Source organism: Peromyscus leucopus, chromosome 5 (genome assembly GCF_004664715.2).
Source record: "Peromyscus leucopus breed LL Stock chromosome 5, UCI_PerLeu_2.1, whole genome shotgun sequence".
NCBI classification, from domain to species: domain Eukaryota; kingdom Metazoa; phylum Chordata; class Mammalia; order Rodentia; family Cricetidae; genus Peromyscus; species Peromyscus leucopus.
Window position 1 is genome coordinate 95,736,983 of NC_051067.1, and position 9,482 is coordinate 95,746,464.

The window sequence follows — 9,482 nt, forward strand, 5'->3', positions numbered from 1 at the left end:
TGTATGTGTAAGACTATAAAACTATCATAAGATTCCTAATTTCTTCTTCACTGTAAAAAGGTTTCAATTTTCTATGCCAATTTATTCATCATAAATTATTAAGACTACTAATAAATGAAACCTGAACTTTGAAAAATATACGATGCATCTTGATTAGCAGAATTTGTGCTAAACAAACATTTAGTTACAGTATCTCAAGTTAAAACCTTACATAGGTAAGCATCAAAACAAAGAAATCAGTGACTCCGTACTCAACTGTATTACAGATCTGAAAAAACAGACATTCAAGGAAACTGTAAGGCTCTTCAGTTGTAGTGCTGTGTATAGCAGCAAACCTTCAGACTGCAGTTAGACTCCAAAGAGAGCAAAACTGTAGCTCAGTCAGGTTAAGGAACTTGTCCATGGTTTGCATTTTTACTTTCTTAGTGTTTCAAGCAAATGATCAACTGTGACAAACCAGTAAGAATTTGGTTTGTAAATCAATTTTGATAAGAAGCCAAACTGTTTCACTGGTGCTATGACATGAAGGTGCAGATGGCATATGGAAACCCATTCTCACATCTGTAAAGTCGGTGAAATTATTCCTCTCAAGAATGGCTTTTCCAACAGCTACCATGCTCTCAACCATTTCTACTTGATCTCGGTTTAGTTCCTTGCAATTTCTAATATGCTTCTTGGGCACCACAAGATAATGATGATGTGCCGCTGGTTTGATATCTTCGATGCAAACTAGGTCTTCATTCTCGCAGTGCAAGAGTTCAGTGTCGGGTTCCTGGCCGGCCGCCACGCGGCAGAACACGCAGAACACGCAGCTGCTGTCGTAGTCCCTGGACTCCGGGGTCCTAGGCGAGTCCGGGTCCTCCAGGCCCGCTGTGGAGGCTGCCACGCAGGCAGGACTCGGCTCCCCTGCGAAGTCCTTCTCGGCCATGGCGGCCGGGTGGGCGAGCGACCTCAGAGCCAGCCAAGCTGGGGAAGACGGGGATCGCGTGAGCCACCGCCACTGTCGCCCGCCCTGGTGTCGTCTACTGCTCATTTCTTTTAGTCTGATTTGTACTAAAAAAGAGTTGAAAGTGGAGCAGAAAATTATAAAAATCATGACATTTATTGAGGAAAGTAATATGAACTTGCTGAAAGTTATAGACAAGGCTGATGCTCATAAAATTCTGGTAATTGTTTAATAGATTAGTGCAGTTATAAGGAAAATTCACACTCCTATATTGGGACAACAGCAATAATCCACCCATTAAAGCCCTAGGGTGTAAAAACTTAAACTCATTTTTTTAAACTTCCATTTGAAAAGAGAGCAAAAGAGTTTTGAGGGCATCTTGCTTGATCAGGGCCACCTAGCAAAACATTTTAGGATCAGCCACAAAATCCACAAAAAGTATACCAGCTGTGATCCAAGGGGGTTCACTATATCTTAGGATGTGGCTGAACTTGGCATTGTGCATGTGGTGCTAGTTTGCAATTGTACAAGAAGTGAGAAATATAGAGGACTTCACCAAGGTTCCAGAAAGCCACTGGTGGCTAAGCATCATGGATCTCCTGAGTGGGCTGTGTGTGAATCTGTAATGGAAACACCAGGATATTGGACATGACATACATGTAAGATATCGGCTGAGGCCACCAGAGCTGTCTCTATAGAGGGATTGCCTATATAAAAAGAGTGAGCTTCCCAAGCCATTTTGAGTCTAGATGATGCTATCACACATAGCAGCTGCTAAGGGCTTGATATTTACTCTGCTGAATGTGGTCTTGCTTTGGTCAGTCTCTCAAGTTGTTCCCCTATTCCTCCCTTTGGGAATGGCAATGCTTACTTTGAATCACTGTATATTAGAAGCATTAGAGATTACCTTGAGATTTAAAACAGACTCTGGACTTTTGAATAATGTTGGGACTGCAAAACTATGTGGACTTTTGAAGTCATCCTGAATACAGTTTGCATTTTGAGATGGCCTAAGGGGACCAAGGGCAATTTGTATGGAAAACACCTTCCACAAACTCAAGCATTTGAATAATGGTGTTCAGATTGTGGTGTTGATTTTAGAGATTGTGGAATCTTTAGGGGCTCAGAACCTACACAGATGAAGTAGATAACTGGGGTTGGACCTGGAGTTTTATGTTTCAGTTCTGCTTCTTGTCTTATCTTTCCTTCTTGATTTGTAGATGTAAGAAAGTGAGGAGTCTCAGCCACATGTTCCTTCTGTATGCCACCATGCTTTGCTTGTCATGATGAACTGTACACTCTCAAACCATGAACCCAAATAATTTTCTCTTTATTTAGTTGCCTCTTGATGGATATTTGGTTTAAGCAATGAGAAAAACCGCTAGTAACCTTTTTTTCTTTTTCTTATATAACTAAATGGAAAGTCATGTCTCCAAAATATACTATGATGCTCTTGTTATAAGAATTTGCAAATGAGACTACCTGTTGGCATGACAAGCCATTGAAGTTGGCTTAGAAAACTGGGGACCAAATCCTAGCTCCTCTACCTTTCACATATAGCCCAAGAATGCTGGTTGGTGATGGTTTACCTTGTCATATGGGCAAAGAAATGGCCAGGCAACAAATATGGGATTCTATAAAGTTTATGATGGTCAGTGTCTCAGTTCTAAGAGCAAATCAAAAGTGAACAAATGGCTTTGGGAAAATTAGGATTATAACTGACAGAAAATGATGATAGCAACAATAACAAATAATTCCTGGGAAATCTTCACCTAGATGCTCAGTTAGGTACACATAGTAATCTCAAAAAATTCTGGAATGTAGGTGAAGCTTAATGTTACTCAAATGAAGGGGGTAAAGGGATCAGACATATGTTAAACCAGATCTGTCAAGTTGAGGCTCCCAATCTATCTCTTACTCTATTACTTTTAGAATTTTATTTTTATCCTATTCAATCAAAACACTTACTGGTACGCAATATCTCATCTTTGGTAGCATTCATTGACATCAGTGAGATGAATTCAGCTTTGTAGGGCCATAGCCACATCAGGGTTTACACCTAGAGGCTCTTCAGACAGAAAGGACATTTAGCTTGGCTTTATAAAATTGGGGATTTATTTGGCTTTCCTGCCACTAGTCTTTGCAAATACTCTGGGACATTTTTTGAAAGTAAAAACTTCTCTGATGATTTTCCAAAGACCTGGATGTCTGATGAAAACACAGTATAAAATTACTGTTGGAAAAACTCTTGGGTAGTGTAGGCCCTTCCCTGACTTTGACCATGTTTCCAAAGGGCATCACCATGAGGCATATCTAACTTATATCCTCAACCCATGCCTCACCAAATTAGTGGAGATACAATTTTTTTCTCCTATTATATGTCTTAGAAAACAGAAAACAAAACTATTTGCCAAAGAGATTCTGTTAAGCAGGCTCAAATGAAACAACCTTTATTTTCTTGCAAATATCCATTGACTTCCTTTGAAAACAACCTATTACATATTAAAGAAGTGTCACAGTTAATCTCAGTTGTCAACTTTAGTGGCTTGAGAAGTCCTAGATTAGGAGAGCACAGTTCTGGGTATGTACACGGGTATTTTCAGAGTTTATTATATCATAGGGATGTGACATAATGAACAGATTAATCCCTTGGTGGATTTGAACTGTGATGACGTTGTTGGGAGGTGGTAAAAAGTAGGTGTTGGAGCCTAATTGGAGGAAGCAGTTTGCTGAAGGTGGGTCTTCTAGGATATGTTGTTGTTAGTCCCTTTATGTCATCTATCCTCTAGGTTTTGCCCACAGTGGGCTGGGTATTCCTGCATCAATTAATAATAAAGACAATGCCCCCAAAATATGCCCACAAGGCCAATCTGATCTAGATAATTTATCAATGGAGGTTTCCTTTTCAGATGACTCTAGGTGGTATCAAATTGACAATTACCACTAACTAGGACAAACTAATCTTTCATTCTATATGACAACAAAATGAACTGCTATTTTGGTCAGGTGGAAATATTGGGACTTGGGTTTTGATAATGTCATTGACCATTGCTTTGGACATGGATGTCACATCTATCATTTTATTATCATATTAAAAATCAGACCACAGGTTGGTTAATTATGGATGGGAGTATCTCATGTATTAAAAGTTGTTTTAAATTGAATGTGTGCATAAGGAATAAAAACAAGTGTTGAGTAGGAGGGAGTTGTACATCATGTCAGAAGGCTGGAACTCAGTTTATAGCATTGTTGAAGCATGTTTCCCCCCCATCATACTATTCTTCCAGTTTGGCTACCATACTTTTTATTCTTTAGGAATTGTTTCAATTTTAACTTTTATATTTTTATTAATTTTTATAATTTAATATATCTCTGTATTTACTGTAAATTTTTGTTGGACTTTCTCATGCCAGAGGCAGAGCTCCATTATACTTTTGCACATTTTCCCTGTATTGTGTAACATCCCTCAGGTTCTCTGTGTAGATAGTGAGCATAGCTGCTTTATGCAACTGATTCCTATAGCTGGACACAGTCTACTTCAGTGGTCTACTGATCTCCAGGCCCTGTGTGAACTGTGCAGCTATGTTGCAGTGACTGCCTCTTCATGAACTCTTGAAACCCATGTATACTTGCTTTCAGTCCACCAAGTAAAACTATGCAGGAAGCTTCCAGCTATAACACTCCGGGCCCAATAAAATGTTGGTCCAGGAGTCCCCTTATCTCCCTCCATATACTCCCTGATCTTCATGTTTGTGACCTTCACATGTGCTATGCCTGCTCAGAGAACTGCTAGTCATAATGTGTTATTTCCACTGTATGTCTCTACTAATTATTAGATGGCCATTCTCTATCTTGAAAATCCCAAAGAAAAAACCATATCTAGTATTCTAAGGTTAATGTTGTTACCCTCTTGAAACTCTGAAGAGTTTAAAACACTTAAGTTTGACTACTTATTTCTTTCGCTTTATATTATAACCATCAATATTTTTATAATTTATGTGTAGTAATATATCTCTTTTCTTCTGTGTTTTTTCACAGTTCCTCTGTAATTTTATTTATTTATCTATGGATAAATTATATAAAGTTTTAAATCTATCTTATACTCCAAATACCTGTATTTATCTCAACTATTTATCAGTTCTGTTTAAAGTTATACATACTTTGAGTTTATCCAGGATGTTGCCTGTATTCTTAGATTATTTGTATGTCTCTTGGGACTTAATTTCTATTTCTTTAGTCCTATTAAATAGATAATATTTTGTGGGCAATTGAATATGCATAATGGTGGGAAAGTCAATGTCTCAGAACTAGGGAGCAGTCTTTCCTTGGATAATATATTGGCTATGGTCAGAATTATAGAAATGAGATCAAAGATGATAAATCTAAATGTGTTAAAGCTAAAATCCTTAAGAGAGGTGAGAATTCCATGACCTCCCTTTTCAGGCCACTGACAAATGCCTAAATGGCTCCAGTGTTACAGAGTACAAGACTCCCCAGGTAGTTCTTCCTGTGGCTTACCCTCATGATCTTTGCACAATTCTTTTAATAATTCTGTTTTTCTAAGTAGAAATTTACTTCTATAGTTTCTGTCCATTAGCCCTGGGTATAATTTCTGGGTTGAAAAAAATTATTCTATCTTTTTGTGTAACCATTCTGATATATGAGTACAATGATAATTAATTTTTAGTAAAGTTCACCATACATAGAGGAATAACTAATAAGATAAAGCTATGCTGCAGGTGATGATATTCCCATTTGGGTTTCCATTCTATAGCAGATTATAAAGCAGTTTGACTAGCATTTTGTGGGGACTATCTATGGAGCTCTGATGTCTAAAATTAAATCCCCAATTCTGAGTTTAATCCACAAACTCTGTTGCCAAATGCAGGTTCCTACCACTTCCACTTGCTTTCTCTTGACATTTTGATGCATTCTAGACCCTGTGCAAGCATTCTTGTTTTACGGTCAGTTGCCCGCCATGTTTTATTTTTCTGTATTGTAACATGTCATTGCTCTCTGTGACATCACATTACGGAACCATGACTTGCAACACTGAATTGTGACATGGCAGTATTCCACTGTGCTGCTACAATGCTGCATTTTTAAAATACAGTGTGGAAACTGTAATATAACAATATTCTATTTTATTATGGAGGGCTAGTCTATTATTGAAATGTCAGGAAGCATGGCAGCACAAATAGAGACATGGTGTTGGAGAGGTAGCAGAGAGTTCTACATCTGGATTAGCAGGTAGCAGAAAGAGAGAGAGAGAGAGAGAGAGAGAGAGAGAGAGAGAGAGAGAGAGAGAGAAAGAGAGAGACTGGGCCAGGCTCGAGCATTTGAAACTCCAAAGCCCAACCCTAGTGTCTCACTTTCTCCAACAAGGCCACATCTATTCTAGCAAAGCCACACCTCCTAATAGTGATACTCCCTATTGACCAAGCTTGCAAATCTATAAGCCTATGGGGGCCATTCTTATTCAAATCACTACATTCCACTCCCTAGGCCCCATAGGCTTGTACTCATAACATAATGAAAAATGTATTCAGTACAACTTCAAAAGTCCCCATAGTCTATAACAGTCTCAATACTATTTAAAATTCAAAGTTCAAAGTCTCTACCGATTCATTGAAATCTCTTAAGTGTGTAACCCCCTTTGAGTAGCAGTCCAGTCATCCTTGTTCCACATCTAGCATCTTCCTATGAGTGAGTACATACCATATTTGTCTTTCTGAGTCTGGGTTACCTCACTCAGGATGATTTTTTCTAGATCCATCTATTTGTCTGCAAACCTCCCTGATGTCATTGTTTTTCTCTGCTGAGTAGTATTCCATTGTGTATATGTGCCACAATTTATTTATCCATTCTTCAATTGAAGGCCATCTAGTTTGTTTTCAGGTTTTGGCTATTACAAACAATGCTGATATGAACATAGCTGAGCAAGTGCTCTTGTGGTATGATTGAGCATTTCTTGGGTATATGCCCAGGAGTGGTATAGCTGGATCTTGGGGGAGATTGATTCCCAATTTTCTAAGAAAGTGCCATATTGATTTCCAAAGTGGTTGTACAAGCTTGCATTCCCACCAGCAGTGGAGGAGAGTTCCCCTAGTTCCACATCCTCTCCAGCATAAAGTGTCTTCAGTGTTTTTGATCTTAGCCATTCTGACAGGCAGAAGGTGGTATCTCAGAGTTGTTTTGAAATGCATTTCACTGATGATTAGGGATGTTGAGCAATTCCTTAAATGTCTTTCAGCCATTTGAGTTTCCTCTGTTGGAATTCTCTGTTTAGTTCTAAAGCCCATTTCTCAATTGGACTGTTGGTCGTTTTGATGTCTAATTTCTTGAGTTCCTTATATATTCTGGATATCAGTCCTCTGTCACATGTGGGGTTGTTGAAGATCTTTTCCCATTCTGTAGGCTGTCGCTTTGCCTTGTTGACCATATCCTTTGCTCTACAAAATCTTCTCAGTTTCAAGAGGTCCCATTGATTGATTGTCTCAGTGTCTGTGCTACTGGTGTTATATTTAGGAAGTGATCTCCTATGCCAATGCATTCAAGAATACTTCCTACTTTCTCTTCTAGCAGGTTCAGAGTAGCTGGATTTATGTTGAGGTCCTTGATCCACTTGGACTTAAGTTTTGTGCATCGTGAAAGATATGGATCTATTTGCAGCCTTCTACACATTGATATCCAGTTATGCCAGCATCATTTGTTGAAGATGCTTTCTTTTTTCCATTGTACACTTTTGGCTTCTTTGTCAAAAATTATATGTTCATAGGTGTGTGGGTTAATGTCAGGGTCTTCAATTTGATTCCATTGGTCCACATGTAGGTTTTTATGCCAATACCAAGCTGTTTTTATTACTGTAGCTCTATAGTAGAACTTGAAGTCAGGGATTGTGATGCCTCCAGAGGTTGTTTTATTGTACAGAATTCTTTTGGCTATTCTGCATTTTTTTGTTTTTCCATATGAAGTTGAGTATTATTCTTTCAAGGTCTGTGAAGAATTGTGTTGGTATTTTGATGGGGATTGCATTGAATCTGTAGATTGCTTTTGGTAAGATTGCCATTTTTACTATGTTAACCCTGCCTATCCATGAGCATGGGAGATCTTTCCATTTTCTGACATCTTCTTCAATTTCTTTTTTCAGGGACTTAAAGTTCTTGTCATATAGGTCCTTCACTTGCTTGGTTAGTGTTACCCCAAGGTATTTTATGTCATTTGTGGCTATTGTAAAGGGTGATGTATCTCTAATTGCCTTCTCAGCTTCTTTGTCCATTGTATATAGGAGGGCTACTGATTTTTTTGAGTTGATCTTGTATCCTGCTATGTTGCTGAAGGTGTTTATAAGCTTTATCAATTTCTGGGTAGAATCTTTGGGGTCACTCAAGTATACTATCATGTCATCTGCAAATAGAGAAAGCTTGACTTCTTCCTTTCCAATTTGTATCCCCTTAATCTCCTTATGTTGTCTTATTGCTCTGGCTAGAACTTCAAGTACTATATTGAATAAGTATGTGGAGAGTGGACAGCCTTGCCTCGTTCATGATTTTAGTGGAATTGCTTTGAGTTTCTCTCCATTTAATTTGATGTTGGCTGTTGGCTTGCTTTAAATTTCCTTTATTATGTTTAGGTATGTTCCCTTTATTCCTGATCCCTCCAAGACTTTTATCATGAAGGGGTGTTGGATTTTGTCAAATGCCTTTTCTGCATCTAGTGACATGATCATGTGGTTTTTTTTTCTATGAGTTTGTTTATATGGTGTATTACATTGATGGACTTTCGTATGTTGAACCACCCTTGCATCACTGTGATGAAGCCTACTTGATCATGGTGGATAATTGTTCTGATGTGTTCTTGGAGTCTGTTTGCCAGTATTTTATTGAGTATTTTTGCATCAATGTTCATGAGGGAGATCAGTCTGTAGTTCTCTTTCTTTGTTGCAACCTTGTTTGGTTTAGGAATCAGTGTAATTGTAGCCTCATAGAATGAGTTTGGTAATGTTCCTTCTGTTTCTGTTATGTGGAACAATTTAGAGAGTATTGGTATTAACTCTTCTTTGAAGATCTGGTAGAATTCTGAGCTGAAACCATCTAGTCCTGGGATTATTTTGGTTGGGAGACTTTTAATGACTGATTCTATTTCTTTAGGGGTTATTGGACTATTTAAATAGTTTATCTGGTCTTGATTTAACTTAGGTATGTGGTACCTATCCAGAAAAATGTCCATTTCTTTTAGGTTTTCCAGTTTTGTGGAGTAGAGGTTTTTGAAATATGACCTTATAATTCTCTGGATTTCCTCAATGTCTGTTGTTATGTCCCCCTTTTCATTTCTGATTTTGTTGATTTGGATTCTCTCTCTGTGTCTTTTGGTTAGTTTGGATAAGGGCTTGTCTATCTTGTTGATTTTCTCAAAGAACCAACTCTTTGTTTCATTAATTTTTTGTATTATTCTCTTAGTTTCTAATTTATTAATTTCACCTCTCACTTTGATAATTTCCTGGCGTCTATTCTTCCTAGGAGACTTTGCTTTTTCT

At 38.0% G+C, this 9,482-nt stretch overlaps 1 pseudogene; it reads right to left on the minus strand.

The window, feature by feature from the left end:
* Positions 1-207: 207 nt before the first annotated feature.
* On the minus strand, positions 208-949 carry LOC114681399 (annotated as a pseudogene).
* Between the last annotated feature and the right edge of the window lie 8,533 nt (positions 950-9,482).